At 45.8% G+C, this 15,632-nt stretch overlaps 1 long non-coding RNA gene across 3 annotated transcripts in view; it reads right to left on the bottom strand.

Annotated features, from left to right (window-relative positions):
• LOC116183733 (uncharacterized) overlaps positions 1-15,632 on the bottom strand; it is a 186,131-nt gene that overhangs the window by 164,019 nt on the left and 6,480 nt on the right. For all 3 annotated transcript variants that reach the window (XR_013340160.1, XR_013340162.1, XR_004148413.2), the window contains one exon: positions 13,472-13,695. This is a non-coding gene — a long non-coding RNA (uncharacterized LOC116183733). Of the gene's footprint in view, positions 13,696-15,632 lie in introns of those variants that run through there.

The following is a 15,632-nucleotide window of genomic DNA, read 5'->3' as shown; positions in this document are numbered from 1 at the left end:
AACACTTGATTTATTTTTTTTCCATGATTTATTTCTTCTTTCTCATGACTATGTACCCTAAAACTGGTGCCTTAAACCTATTTCTCTCCTACATATGTGAAAACCGTTATCATGTTGCTCTTACTCAAAACTAATAAACTAGATGTTTTCAGCTTCAAAATTAGTCCCATATTATTTTTCCCATTGATAAAAGTGAATTATACCTTCTAGGGCTGGCTTAAAAACATGAAAGTTTTAAACACGTTTTTCTTTGCTGAATTTGCCACTTGTTTCCCTATGAAAAACACTTATCCAACTCAGTAGTGAGTGAAATTCATTATCATATAATGACAGCTGGTTTTATTACATATTTCTTTCCCCTGTGGCATATGTTTTCAATACTGCTATTTATGATTCAGCTTGAATGCTCTAACAGATAGTCAAAATCACACAACAAGAGTGCAAAGTTCTGAGCCAGATGAAAATTCAAATAAAAAAAGCATTTCAGTGTCAATGCCATAATTCAAATGTTCTTTTCTCAGCCTAGATGGACTCCTAACTAGCATATTTTGTTATGATGCCTTTAAAAGATGTGTTTTTCTCTCACTCAAATTTTATCAAAAATCGTTCCTAGTGAAATATTCAAAGTCCTTGTACGAATTAATAATACAAGCCACAATAATGTTACAGCTATTTTGTTTATGAGAGACAATTTGGTTTGGAAATTTAACTTTTTATTTTAAGTTAGACCTTATAAATATTGTATTATTGATGTACCTGAGATATATTGTCTGTCTGTCCTTGTACTCCTCATAACCTCCAAAACTCCTGGCCAAATTCAGAAAAATATGAGGTCAAAGCCTTAAAGAGAAGTCTCACAGGTTCCATTAAATTGATATCTAGATAGAGGACACAGAGCCAGATTTCTGTCCCACTAGGAATAAAACATCAGTGACAGCTCAGCAGTTACCTTTTTTGATTGACCTCTTGCTACCCAGTCAGCAAGTATTCTGCTGGCATGTCAGTGCAAAAGTAGCTCTGAGCCACAGAGAGCACATAATGTCCTCTGCACAGCTGATACCTGCAGGCTTGGAAGGCAGCTGAGCAGACTGGAGAGGGGCAAGTCAAATGGAGTTGGGCCTAAACCTCAGTTTAAATGGTCAAAGCTGCTGTAATGGGATAAAGGAAGGGATATAAGGAAGGGATATAAGACTGTCAAATGCAAATCCTCAAAACATGACTTCATTAGCTCTGCTGTTCTCAGAACCATTTGTTTCATTGCTTTTATTAAGACAGCAGAAACCAAAACACAACCAAGTAGCCACAACAATAAAATGACTCCTCATTGCAATGAATTTTGAATACCAACAGGAACAGAAAATAAGCTCAGTACCTAAAAGAAAAATCATTTTCCTTTGATGAAATGACTCTGAGATGGACTCTAGAGGAATAGTCCCAGTAGTATTCTGTCAATTTGCTGTCAATTTTCACTCCTTCTCATGCCACCACTGACAAGCCGGTGAAACCGGACACTGCTACCGATGCAGTCGGATCAAGTAGCCCTGATACTGCAGAGGTAGGTTTGTGAGTCGCTCAAGAGCACTGGGCTACTAGGCTTCTAATTGGCACTATCTTGTGTAGTAAATTTATCCCAGAACAGAACTAAAAACATTAAAATCTGTTAGGCAGTTTTGTTGGCTGGTTTGAAAGAAAAAGGGAAAAGGAATGAAGAGCGGGGGGAAAAACAAGGAAGGGAAAGGTGGGAGAGGGAGAGGGAGAGGGAGAGGGAGAGGGAGAGGGAGAGGGAGAGGGAGAGGGAGAGGGAGAGGGAGAGGGAAAGGGAAAGGGAAAGGGAAAGGGAAAGGGAAAGGGAAAGGGAAAGGGAAAGGAAAGGGAAAGGGAAAGGGAAAGGGAAAGGGAAAGGGAAAGGGAAAGGGAAAGGGAAAGGGAAAGGGAAAGGGAAAGGGAAAGGGAAAGGGAAAGGGAAAGGGAAAGGGAAAGGGAAAGGGAAAGGGAAAGGGAAAGAAGATTGTTTCAGTCCATAAAATAAAACTGAAAAAAATTCAGGATCAAGACCCCTTAAAACCCCTAGCTAATTCTTACTAGACATTATTGACTATTTTTAAACAGAGTAAGACCTAACAAAATCTCTCAGTAATGGAAATATTTCAAAAGATCCTTTTCAATTTTTTTTCATTATTCAAGATAAGTATGGGGGAAAATTATTCAAACACCAAAAACTAATAAACCAAGTATTTTCTCTCTCCTCCCTAAATATCAAGAGATTGCTTAGAAAAAGAATTATTTTCAGAAAACAGCCTAATTCATTTATTTAATTTATGTTTTCTGAGAGTTTGGGTAGACTTTTTACTAGTACCTTAGACATTTTCTTTTAGAGTGCCACTTTATAAAAAGCAGGCAGCTGAGTTTTTATAACACTAGGGACCAGAATTGCATCCAGTACCAAATATCCGTCCAGCTTGTGGTGAGGTGGTGAGAACCCCATTCTTAGGAATCTTTTGCTGCTGTATTGGTTCACAAATATTCATTTCTCTTTGTCCTCTCTGTTTCAAGGGTATCAATAATTCACTAGGAACCCATACCAGCAAGACAGTATTCCTAATCCAAAAGGTTACAAAAGCCAACTGTAAGGGACCAGCCTCCATCTAACCTCCTCCAACTGCTTTTGCATGTGAGCACCAAACAGGATTTTTTTCCCAGAACTGGGGGTATAGGCAGACCTCTTACCCTTCAGTCACAGGATAACAGCATTGACAGTACAGGTGTGGGGTGGCACACAGCCTCGTCCTTACCTGACAGAGAGGAAAAATTTTATCCGTTTTGTGTCACTTCACTGCTACATGGAAAGAAAAGAAATGGCAGACTACTGTCAGATAGCATTGAAAAATCAGCACTGTAGAATCTTATTCAAAGTATTTCCCTTTAAAATTTTCCAGGAATAAGAATGCTCTGCACTCAATAGAAAATAGCCACAGCTTGGTCATAACTGAGGAAACACAGCAGAGAACCGTTTGCGATAAAGCTAAAGATATCCTTTTTTCACCTTTTAGTGACCCCTTCCTTTTGTGCTCTAGAGGTTCTTAATGAAAAATGTGCACTCAAAAGATATATATCTGCTTTTCACAATCTAGCATGTGCAAAGAAGAAGCTATTCATAGAGGCAAATACCCAGCATCTTATTTGAAATACTATTCCTGCTGATAGCAGAGTGGCACTCAGAACAGGGAGTTTGTATTTGGACAAAACATTTTTTACAGTCACTATGTGATATGACAAGAAGAGAGTACAAAGAAAAGCAATGAGAGGAAGGCAAGGACAAAGCTGATGTGGTTTCATTAAAATTACTGTAATTACAAAAGTTTTCAGCAGTAGTATGTACGTGGGTGCACAGTTCTTATTGAATACTTGAAAATATATCACCTGCTTCCCCAAGAATGATGACTCCAAGTTTCAGTACTGGCAGGAAGGTATGGGGCATCTGATGCCATTTCTAGTCAGGCAGTTATATTCCTCAATCATCATGGTTTCTTCCCCTGCTCTTGTGCATCAAGTTCTAGCACTCTAAGTGGAGTTAAACCATTCAAAGTCACTTTCAAAAATGGTCCACAGCACAGCAATTAGGTCCCAGGAACAGCTTTGTTGGCTCCAGAAGACTTTAATCTGGGTTGGTGTTTTACTGCTCTCTGGAGCCTGACACAGGTCTCATATTCAGGCTTAGAGATGCCACAAAACATTTCCAGAGAATACTTCTTGTTTTTTTAAGAAATGTGTTTAGCCAAGGAAACACAATTAAGACAGCATGTTTGGACTTAATTTATTTTTTACCAGATTTCAAGGAAAAGCAAGCAAAATAATTTTTCCATCTCACAAATTTATAGAGCCAGGGGAGACTATGTCATGACATTCTCACATTTCAATACTGTCCATAAACACTAAGAGGTAACCCCATTTGCTAAAATGTTCTTTCTGACTTAAAGAAGCATTTATTTAAGGGTAATAAAAAGTATTTTACTGGTGTGGCTTTATTTGCTTTCTCTTTTTTGTAAATAAGGGACCCACTTTCATGTCACAGCAGCTAACAGAGGAATCATCCTTACCATCAACTCACTTGATTCCGTCTTTGTCATACAATAAGCTAGTAACATGATAAATCATAGAATAAGCTAGTAACATGTCAACTAGCTGATCTGCTATGAAATATTTTTTTTTTAATAATTATAACTTGGGGAACTTTTTTCTCTGTCCAAGCCCAAAGGGTCTTGTATGCTGCTTCCACTAATGTAGCTACTTATGTCATAAAATACTGCTGAAATCAATGGGACTATTTATGGAGTCATTTTCTATTCAAAGGGCTTGATTCTCTGATTATTTATTCTGGTTTTTCATAAGTGTTACTCTGCTTACTTGAACAGAGTTACTTCTATTTTAGCTGATGAAAAAGAAACTACAGTCAAAGGTGACAGTCTGGCACTAAATGTCTTTGAAAATAGTTGCTTCAAAATAAAGAAAATAATATCTTTGGATAAGAGCAAATTGCAATTTAACAAAAAGCCCAATCTGGACTTTGTATGTTCAGTTGGATATTCTAAACAAAAATGAACACTCGAAGGTAGCATTATTTTTGCAGCTCAAACGCTCCCTATATGCTTGATAAATAGCATCTGTCTAGAATTAAATCTTGCCTTGCTGATGTCATTAGGAGACCTTAAACAGAAATTAGATTTCATCCTGAAGAAACAGGCATACAAAGGCTTTTGTTAAGAAAGTTCTTCATTTCATAATGCTTAGATGCCCAATTTATGGACCATTCCAGCACATTTCAGTTATTTAATTGAGTCCACAATCTGCTTCTCAAGGCCTCCTTTCCCGAGCACCTCAGAGATGTGGATGGAGACCAAGCCCTGGGTGAGATGGATAATCCTGATAGCTGCAACTTCCTATTTCACAGCTACCTTCATGATATGGTCCCAACACAGGTGTCCTGAATGCCTGACATGTACAAAACTTGTAGGGTAATATTCAAAAGCTCCCCTCTTTCACATTTCCAAGGCAGGCAGGGAGCAAGAAATTTTCTACAACTGCTTGTGTATGAGCTATTGCAGGAAATAAAAAGGCTTCTAAGAAGCAGCAGACTTATTGTGCCTGCTTTGCATGGCTTCTGAGTAAATGTGTGCATACTTTCAGATTTTATGCACATGTGAAGATCAGCTGTCCCAGTTATGCATGGTGGGTGGCATGCTGTGGCAAGAAGAATGGGCTCCACAGTCGTAATTGGTAAGCTTCTGATGAGCTGACTGAGCACAGTACACATCATGTAGCACTTTTCACATTGCCAAGTTAACAGCTATCACCAGAGGTAGAATTTAAACTGCTGGAATAAACAAAGTCAAGGGGAAGTATCTTGCTGAAATGTCACCTCCCACAGAGCTTGTGGAAAGCCATTACTATTGTAAAGGCGCATATATAAGATTTCAAAATTGATATTATATCTCAAAAGATATACCTCAAGAATGCAAAGCATATGTCAAGGGCAAACAATTATCTTTCCCAGAGATTAAATAAGATTGGCATTTTTTTATATGTTGAAAACTTCCTGGTAGGTTTCATATGGTATTTTATTATCCAGTGTGATCTATCTAAATCAACTAAAATAGTTAACTTGAGGAAAAATGTAAGTAATTTGTGGTTATAAAGTTTTAACTTACTTGCCTTGCTTTGTCTGAAAGACAGGGCTATAATCTCAGACAGCTACCAGGAGAAATACCTGGCTCACAAACTAGAAGAACTTTATCTAAGTGGGAAGTGTACTGTAGTTGGAGGTAGACCTGCTCAAGCAGTAACACGGTGCCAAAGTAGCACCAGAATTGTGGGTCTAAAGACCAAATGTCTTCCTCTTTTACTCTGTCTCTTCTATCAGGACTATAAACATAAAGGTACCTGAGAGAACAGAGGAATTCTCCAGCTGGAGCTGCTGGCAGAGCAGGGGTTTGAAAATGTGGACTGAAGAGCAGGGTCAGAAACCAAGCAGTCTGTGCAATGTCAGCCCTACAGGCTTACTTGGGAATGTCGGATGCTGGAGTCTTGAGCAGACTGTGATGCAAAAGGGAGCGCTGTGCTGCATGGAGGGATCTGCAGGGCTGGCACAGAGGTCCAGCTGACTGCTGAGTTTCATCTTTGGCCCTGTTCTCTGTCCTTCAAGACAAGGGCACAAGGCAGGGGTCCTGAAGTGCAGTGACAGCGGGTATCTCTCGGTGCTGGTGGGACTTTATCTAGGGGCAGCCCCACCAACAGAACAGGAAGATATTGAAGGCTCTGATTCCAGCTAATACTGTCAGATATACTGTTTATGGACGCTGCATACAGACCAGGTATCTAGGGAAAAGGGCAGCATGTTGCTGCCGCCTAAGGAGACAACAGACTGGAAATTGCATGTGTCACAGGGGCGGATACAAAAAACACATTTCCAAATTGACACCTGTGAGTATTGGTGAGGTGCCCTGCCCTCTCCAGAATTTCTTGCTCTTGCCCCGGCAGATCCCACAGCAAGGTGCCATGGTCCATAAAAATGTCAGTTTTAAGGGTGGGGCAAATAGAAAGAGTGGGAATGAATGGAGGACGGGATGGTGTCATAAGCGTGGCTTGCTGGTCAGAGCTCCTCATGATCCGGAGCAGACCAGCAGGCGCCGTGGCTGGTGGGGAAGGGGCAGTGGCTGCTCCGTGCGAGAGGGACCAACTGGGCTGTCGCTCAACTCACTGCAGAGCATTTGCGGGCAACCAGGATCACTTCTTTGCCAGTGGATATATATACTGTCGCACACAGTCGCTGGTGAGCAAATAAATACCTAGAATATGAGAATTGAAGCAATTCAAAGACCGAGAGCCCTCAACAGGGAAGTGTTGCGTTGGAATAAAGCACTATTCTACTTGAAAGCCTTGACATACACAGTAGAACTGTATCTTTTTAAAATTCTTCCCTCCCCAGCCCTTCCCTGTCCCTCTCGCTGAGGTCACCCTGATGTCAGCGATGTATGAAACATGTGCATGTGAAAGCATTATCACTAAGACTGTGAAATCCCAGAGAGGTGTCTATTTCCCTGCCTCTGTCATCATTCCCCTCCTTGAGCTGGGGACAGTCGAAGTGGTGCTAACAAATTAGAGCATCTATAAAGCTTCAAAAGGGACAAAGCCTGGTGAGGAAGTGTTAAAGCAGCCTGCGCCCCGGGGGGAAGGCAATCTCCGGCAATTCTTGAAGAGAGCTAGAACAAGGGAGTCCGCAGGACCAAGGAGAGAGCAGGGGTACCCTGGCCATACTCTCGAGAGACCGAAAAGGGCTCCTGCCCTCCTGGCTGCTTTGGTTTTTGGTTGTTCTTCATCCACAATTTGAAGAAAGGGGAAAAAATTAGTCTTTTATGAAGGGGGCAGACAAGTAAATTATTATTTTACTTCTTGCTTGACTTGAGGGCTAGAGATTAATCTATTTAGCCCTTTCGCTGGTTTGAATTAATGTCAGGAGGAAGAAACGCACCCGGGAAAATTAGACAGGAGAAAGATCACCTTTAGCTAAAACCGTACTTTGAGTGCATTAGTTTATTTGTGCTTATTTTTCCCACGTTGGTTCTCCGATTGTAAGGAAATATACCAAGTGTGAAATAAACGTTTCGACAAAGTAAATAACTGTTATTACTACTACACGTCCATAAATATGGTCTAAAACTAATAATTGATCACAGTACTTTTCATTTCTCTGCTTCCACGCACTGAAGGACACCGTGCAACGAAAACCGCGGAGGGCACGGAGCGAAGGGGCTGGGGAGAGAGGGCGGCCCTGATCGGGGGCGGTGGTCCTGCCGGGAAGAGATGACACGAGACTTCTTCCCCGCAAGAGAGTTCGGAAGGGCCGTCTGAGGAGTGTGGCAACGAAGAAGAAAGTTTTAAAAAAAAAGAAAATAAAAAGAAAAACGAAGGGCTGGGGAGATGCTGCCCAGGTGGATGGCGAGGATGGAGCTTACACCTGGGGCCGCGAGGTCTGCCCCCCCGGCTTGCAGGATCCCTTTTTCCCCAGAGCCGGGGGTCGGCCGCCACTTGACGTGGCAGCGGCACCCGGGAGGTCTTGCAGGACATGCCGAGGGGCGCGGGCCGGGAAGGGGACCCGAGGGCAGGGCCAGGGCTGCCGCCGAGGAGCCGGGCTCCGTCCTGCCGTGGGCCGGCGCCGCTCCGCTCCCGACGCGTCGAGGGGCGCTGCCCCAGGCGGCGGCGGGGCCGGGCGGGCCCGCGGCTGCTCGCCGAGGCCAGCGGGCCACTGCCGGGGCAGGCAGGCTTCCCGACAGCTCCGCAGCGCTCCCCGCTCCGCCCGGCTTGCTGGGACGGCGGGGCTTGGGAAAGGGGCCTGCAGGGTTTGCTCATTCCCGTCGGAAGCAGGGCATCTAAGGCGAGATACATGGGAATGCTCCCAGGTATCCCTTAGAGGCCTCCTGTGGCGGCCTCGGAATGTTTTAGCTTCCTCGTCTCCAAAGGAGTCGAGAGCAAGGACTCCCTTCGTGTAGCCCTGCAAACACCAAGCACACTGGCAGGCACCTAAGAACCCCCGGAGAGGGAGGCTGGCAGGACGGCTCGGAGGTGCCCGCTAGCGCACACCTTTCCCTCTTAAGGGAACGGTGCTCTCGTTTTCCTTCCCACCGCGGCTGCCGTGCAGGGCTGCCGAAGTGGGTTATCACCTGGGAAATTAGATAGTCAAACCTAACTTCTTTTTCCTGCTTCTGCGGGATTCGAGAAAACACAAGGAACCAAAAAGAGAAAAGGGAAAAAAAAAAAAAAAAGAGAGAGAGAGAGAGAGAAGGGGTTAAAAAAGGAGGGAAATTATAGGTCTCAAATATTCCTTAATTTATCTGCCTAGGCTTCCAAGCAGGAGGGAAAACGAGCTCTTATCCTTTTTTTTTTTCTTTCTTTTTCTTTTTTTTTTTTTTTTTTTTTTGATAAAGTAATTTCTGTTCAATCCCGATCGGAGCCACATCTCTCCACTGCCAAGCAGCTCTCTTTCGAGTATATTCACATTAGGTATGATGTTCATAATAATAACAACAACCCCGAGAATTATGAGACAAGAGCACGTTTGACAGTGTTTGAGAAATTCAAATACAGCTGCATCGGCTTTGTCTCTGGTTCAGTCACATTTATTTCCCTAAGCTAGGCAGACAGCCTGAGTGAAGCATGACAATGAGGTTTGTAAATAGCAAATGGAAGGGTTTGCGGGGTTGTTGGGTTTATGTTGTTTTTTTTTTTTTCTTCCTCCCCTCCCTGTTTGATTTTACTCTCAATCCAAATAGCCTTCCTCAGTGAATGTTTCAGACAAGAGAATGTGAGCGGGAGGGGACGAGGGGGGCTTATAATTGCAGGTTCCCTTTGGAGCTGGAATTAAAACGCTGACGGCGTGTGTTGCAGAGGAAAGGTGCAGAGGCAGACTCCGCTCTGACTGCAGGACGTCTGTGTTGTCACTGCTATAGCGATTATTTACAGCCAAGCGCTGGAGAGCAAACGACGCTTCAAAAGCGCTAAAGTTGGGGACCCTACTCTCTATGCCGAGATGTCAGGAGCACCCCAGGCGGGAAAGGGACCCAGGCCCAGAAACCCGCTCCCTCCGTTGGAACCCCGCAGCTGCCCAAGGAGAGCCCTGGGACTGGTACTACCTCTGGGCAATTACCTCTGGGCAATTTCCCATTCGCACCCTTCCTGGGCGTCCCGAACTAGGGCTGGGGGTAGTGGGGAGATCAGCTGGAGATGGCTTTAAAATGTCTCAGCAGAGCAACCAGGTGGACATTAGGACAGCGCATTTCGATCAGTTACTCTTGCCAGCTTCAAGTGCCCTGTGCTTGGTGCTGTGCACAGACCTGTACCCCAAGGAAAGCACTGGGGATGGGTGAAATTAATAATTTTTTTTCCTTATTCAAGTCAGGTCGTCACTTCAATAGACTTCCCCTGCTTTCTCTGGTTGAGAAATGTATTCCCGTCTTTTATCAAGCTCTTACTCTCCCCTTCCCGTAGCCTTGTCTCAGGGGAAAGAAAAAAAAAAAAAAAAAAAAAAAAAAAAGGAGAGACAAAAATAAAACAAAAACAACAAAACAAGCCAACAACCACCCAATTTACTTCAGCTACTTAGACCAGTTAAAATATATTTGCAAAAATGTCTGCAGCTCTTCAAAACTTTCCCTGCTTCCTTATCAAAGCCATCTTCCCAGTGGAAGATTGGGAGAGCTTGTTTATTTGTTTTGGGTTGTTTTTGGGTTGTCTCAAAACTCTCTCAGTCTGTCGCTTGTTAGTGCCTAGCGTGCCCATCTCCTCACGGCCGGCCTCCTGGGAGATGCGGTGGTCCTGGCAGCTGGGTCCGAGCTGAGAACTTCACCTGCTGCACACATAACCCCCAAAGCTTCCCGCAGAGACTATTGTGCCTTGCTAAGTTTTACTGAACATACCAGTAACTATTTTTCTTGGGCTCTTTTTAGCCACCGCGGCTTCAGCGAAAGCCTTTTCTTATGGCTGCTATTGCAGTCCCTATTCATGAGAAAGGGCAGGAGACGGACGTCGGAATCCTCATCTTTTCCTGGGAGGGCAGGAGGGAGGAACGAGTGGAAACCTTTGTCGCTTCGGGAAGCCTGTCACTAAGCGGACGAAGTCGGTCCCTGCTCTCCGTAAGGCAAGGAACAAGACTGCAATAATAGAATACAAACATGTGTTTTGTTTTCCATTAAGTCGATAGACCAGACAAGGTCTGCCCCGGGGAAAAGATGACTTGAGCTGTTAATGAGAACTGACACTGGGATTTAAATAGTGAGGCTCCTTTCGCCAGCGGTGTCTCCGCAATACTGTTTTTTTGGGTTGTTTTTTTTTTTTCTCCTCTCTTCTTCGCAGGTCTGGGAGGTGCCCCAGCAGTGCGAGCAGGGACGGCGCCTGCCAGCGGGGACACCTCTCAGGGTGAAAGTGGCAGGAACTGTCACTCCTGCGCGTCTGGTTTTTTTTCATGGAAGACCTTTGGAGGCGAGAGAGGGAGACGAAAGTTCTCATAATTGTCTTCTCGGTGTCCCGTGTAGGTAAATGTAAAACTGACCCGTTTTCTACTGGTACCAACACGGCACAGAAAGCCTTAGGCCGTTTGAGGGGGAGCACAGCGGTGCCTGACGCTTAGGAAAGCGCCGGCGAGGCCCGTGCGGGCGGGCCGGGGGTGCGGGACGCGTTCCCCGCTCCGGGCCCGGCTGGGCAGTGCCGCGGCTCACGGCTGTCCCCCAGTGCTGGCTGTCCCCGGCCGGGCAGTGCCGCGGGTCACGGCTGTCCCCCAGTGCTGGCTGTCCCCGGCCGGGCAGTGCCGCGGCTCACGGCTGTCCCCGGCGCTGGCTGTCCCCGGCCGGCCAGTGCCGCGGGACACGGCTGTCCCCGGCGCTGGCTGTCCCCGGCTGGACAGTGCCGCGGGACACGGCTGTCCCCGGCTGGACAGTGCCGCGGGACACGGCTGCCCCCGGCGCTGGCTGTCCCCGGCCGGGCAGGGCCGCGGGTCACGGCTGTCCCCGGCCGGGCAGGGCCGCGGGTCACGGCTGTCCCCGGCTGGACAGTGCCGCGGGACACGGCTGTCCCCGGCGCTGGCTGTCCCCGGCGCTGGCTGTCCCCGGCCGGGCAGTGTCGCGGGTCACGGCTGTCCCCGGCCGGGCAGTGCCGCGGCTCACGGCTGTCCCCGGCGCTGGCTGTCCCCGGCGCTGGCTGTCCCCGGCCGGAGCGGCGCGGCGGGCGCTGGCGGCCCGTGGCCACTAGATGTCGCCGGCGCCGTTCGGATGGCGCTCGCTCCCCGCCGCAGGCGCCCGCTCGGGCCGGGGCACGGCCAGCGCGCACCGCTCCGCTCCGCTCCGCTCCGCTCCGCTCCGCTCCGCTCCGCTCCGCACCGCTCCGCTCCGCTCCGCTCCACGCGGGCCTGCCCGGGAGGAGTCGCACATGGCCCCCGCCCTCCCCGCGGGCACCGGGTCCCGGGGAACACCTCGGAGTCCCAGGGGCGGCAAGCCTTTCTGCGGCCCCGGCCGCGGCAGTCTCTCTTTGCGATACGGTGGCCTGCTGGGTGAGGGGCTTTATGGTGTGAATTTCGACGATAAAAGGTCTCTGCGGAAGACATGCAGGATCTTGGAGCCGGGAACCTGGGTAGCGTGTTCCCGTGGAGGTGTATGGAGTTTGTGCTTCGGCAGGTTTGCAGGGGCCAGAGCACTGCGTGTGCTTGTCTCCCACGGGAATATGCTCCTATCGGTAAAGGCTACTGCGCACACTGGGATCCCCCACATGGAGCTCCGGTGCTGCCAGAGGCAGATGCGAAGCACGAAGTCGGCGGCTGGCCCTGGGAAAAGCTCCCAAGCTGAGCATTTCTGTTGTGTGAAGTGCCCGCATTAGCAGCCCGAACACGTAGGGAAAGGCTGACATCTGCGATTTGGTACGAGGCACCCGAGAAATGACAGACCTCCCGGTTAAGAGGGGCGCCCCCGCCTCGGCTCCCGGCGGGGGAGGGACCCACCGAGCCCCGGCGGCGCTTGCAGGAGAGGCTTGCCCCAGGGAAGGAAACCTCCTCTCCTGAGCTTTCCTCAAATCTTAAAACAGCCGTACGACAGTCTATAGTCCAAAGCTAGAGATTTGGAATGTTCACGGTCAATGCCCAGAAGTGAAAAGATAGAGGGGGACCTTCGGTATAAACTTTGAGCCTGATTCCAGTGGAAGTACAAATAACAATAGTTTCCAGGCGTTTGTCCCCGGTTTACAAAATAACACGTAAAATCGAGGTTGCACCGTGGGTCATTTTCCTCAGCCTTCGTGCCAACGCACCTCTGCCTTTTGACTCCTTACTGTGTAGTTTATACACCATCCCTATAACACCCTCCCAAATTTTTCAAAGCCCATTCATATCGCTCATCTGAAGTAGAAAGAAACCAGATCTACTGTATTTCACAAGTGCTGGCGAAAGCCGCCTGGGCAGGAGAGACCCTTGGGAGCCGGCAGTGAAGGCGCGGTCGGACCGAGCTGCGCTCGCCTCACGGCAGGAGGGACCCGCTCGGATCGGTGTGCGGTCCACCCCGCTGTAAGCACGAACACACACACCAGGAGCAGAAATTTGGACACTTGCTAGGGCGGGGGAGTAAAAAAAAAATTGAAAATAAGAATATAAAAAAAGAAAAAATCGTTCGGGGTTAAGACCGAAAATAGTAATTTTGAAAAGCCTCCTGGCAGAGGAGTCCTGAAAGTTTCTTCTAGCTCTCTTAGTATTTTCTGTAGTCTGTAGCTGTTGGAGTCGCGTCACGGAGGACATAAGCCATTCCCATGGATCTGTGTTTGTGTGGTCAAAATAGTAAAGAGCTCTCTTGTTACTTCGATAGGTTTCTGAGCCCTTGCTGGGCTACGGCTAAATGGCGCCTCTAAGTACCAAGATACGGGGCAAAGGATGTATCGTAAGAACGGATGGGAGTATGCTTGGCATAGCTGACATTTATTGAACTATCCAAATTAAATAAGTTAGTTACAGATAAAGAAATGTTAGGTATTCCATTATACAATTGTTGCACGAACTGCCTTCAATTAAGTTGTTTTGTTTTCAGAGCTGTTCTGCAAGCATCTTCCACACGGTTGGTGGAAAGGAGAGATCTCATGGGGTGTTCTGCATTTTCAGAGACGATCAAGTCAATCCTGAGAGGGGGGAAAAGAAAGTCGCTTTAGAAGGAGAAAAACTGCTGCTTTGGAGAGTTCAATGAATTATTTTAAATGCCGTATCTCAGAGAAAAGGCCTCCTATAGCAGATTCCTAGATCGTGTCAAATTATAATGAATTGACTCACAAGAAGCAATTACAAAGCAAATATTGTGATCGGTGTTGTGGGTAAAATCGGAGCCAGATTTATAGAGGAATATTAACTCAGGGGGTTTTTTTTTGGTTTTTTTGGTTTTTTTTAATCAACATTGATTAGAATGGTGTTAAGCCTAGAGACCTCTTCCTGTAGATGGCGTCCTTTGGGTACTGAGTAATCAATAATAGTACAGTCATACTCATGAGACTTTATTAAGCTTTGGATAGTAAAATAATTAATATCTTTTTAGTTATATTTTTATTGCAAGTGAAAACCCCTGGATTTATCGTAAGCAAAAGTGTGTTTCTCCTTCATGCGGATGCAAATAAAAACTGTTTGAATAAATAAGTTCTTTCTGAACATTTTGTTGTCAAAGTGTTAAATGTCCCCGTCATTTTTATTCAAACACTAACATGATTACAGCCAATTATATATTCACCACTGTTCTTTATTTTAGAGTAATTGTACTTGTCACTAATAAAACAGAGACATAATGGATCGCTACTGTTCTGAATTTTAAAGCAATTTTCTGTAATTTGATTGAATTATACATCATCTCCACTACTTTTTTATTTCTATATTTTGAAATCCTATTTTCTTGAAAATTGCAGTTCTATTCCTGTTTTGTTGATCCTGAAGTAACGAAACCTTCTGTAACATTTATAAATAGAGCCTCGTCCCTTTTGAAATGTGGAAAATCATTATTTCAGTCCCAACATACTGAAAGCTTTAAATTAAAAGTCTGAAAGTCCAGAGAAGTGCCTAAACCAGATCATTGGCTCAACACGCTGTCCTTGGAAATGAGAAGCAGAACGAGAAGCGAGGGAAAAAATCTCCAGTGTGCATAGGAAGGCTTGACGACTTTACTGTAATGATTTGAGGAGTTTCTTGGAGCTCAAACATAGAAACACATCAAGACAAGCAGTTTGGTTATTAGTATTTACCACGGAAGAAAAAAAAAAAAACACGGGGAAAATACACGCCAATTACATTCCTCCAAGAATTTAGAGCCACTATTCTGTCCGTATGTTCTTTCAGGTAGGCGATTATAGGTGAGAAGCCCAGAACTGACTTGGCTATCTTTAGGAACAGACAATAGAGACGCAGAATGATACAGAAGTATATGGAGAGACCGTAAACACATACAAAATACTGCGGTGAGTTATTCTACTGCTCCTCGAGTTGTTTCTCTGAGAATGAGCTCTCAGAGGGCTGGAGTTTTGTTGTTGTTTTCCAAAGCTGAAAGCATGCCTTTAATTTAGCAATTGAATCAACCTTCAGCGCGGAGAGGTATGATCTGCCTTGTCGACAAACACAAATCAAAAAATGATATAAAGGCTTTCACAAGTTAATTTCATATGACAAAACACGTGCCCACCACAGCAGATAAAGTTAACTATGGTTTGCAAACCGTGGGATTGCGTAAAAAGATGGTTTTAAAGTACAGTCAAATACGAATGTTTTCTCCATTATTGTGTAAGATAAAACTAAGGGAAGGCGCAGGAACGAGCGGGTGGCTCACTGTGAGATGCTTTCAGTGAAGATTTAGCGGGACACGATGCCGACATTCAGTGAGAACCACGCTTGTTGCTTTTACAGATTCCCTCTTTAGTATAGCCTCAGAAATTATCTTGAAGTCGCCTTGGAAGGCAGGGGAAAAATTAAAAAAGAACTATTTTTCGTTTAATGAATTCCAAAGTGTACAACGACTTGAGACACTTTTCTTTGCCCTTTCATTGGTGTTTTGAAATGAATGCGAAAATAAAGTGTAATGTCATCC

Source organism: Lonchura striata, chromosome 6, assembly GCF_046129695.1.
Source record: "Lonchura striata isolate bLonStr1 chromosome 6, bLonStr1.mat, whole genome shotgun sequence".
Lineage (NCBI taxonomy): Eukaryota > Metazoa > Chordata > Aves > Passeriformes > Estrildidae > Lonchura > Lonchura striata.
The sequence above is the reverse complement of the archived record's forward strand: the minus strand, read 5'-3'. Positions and strand labels throughout refer to the sequence as shown.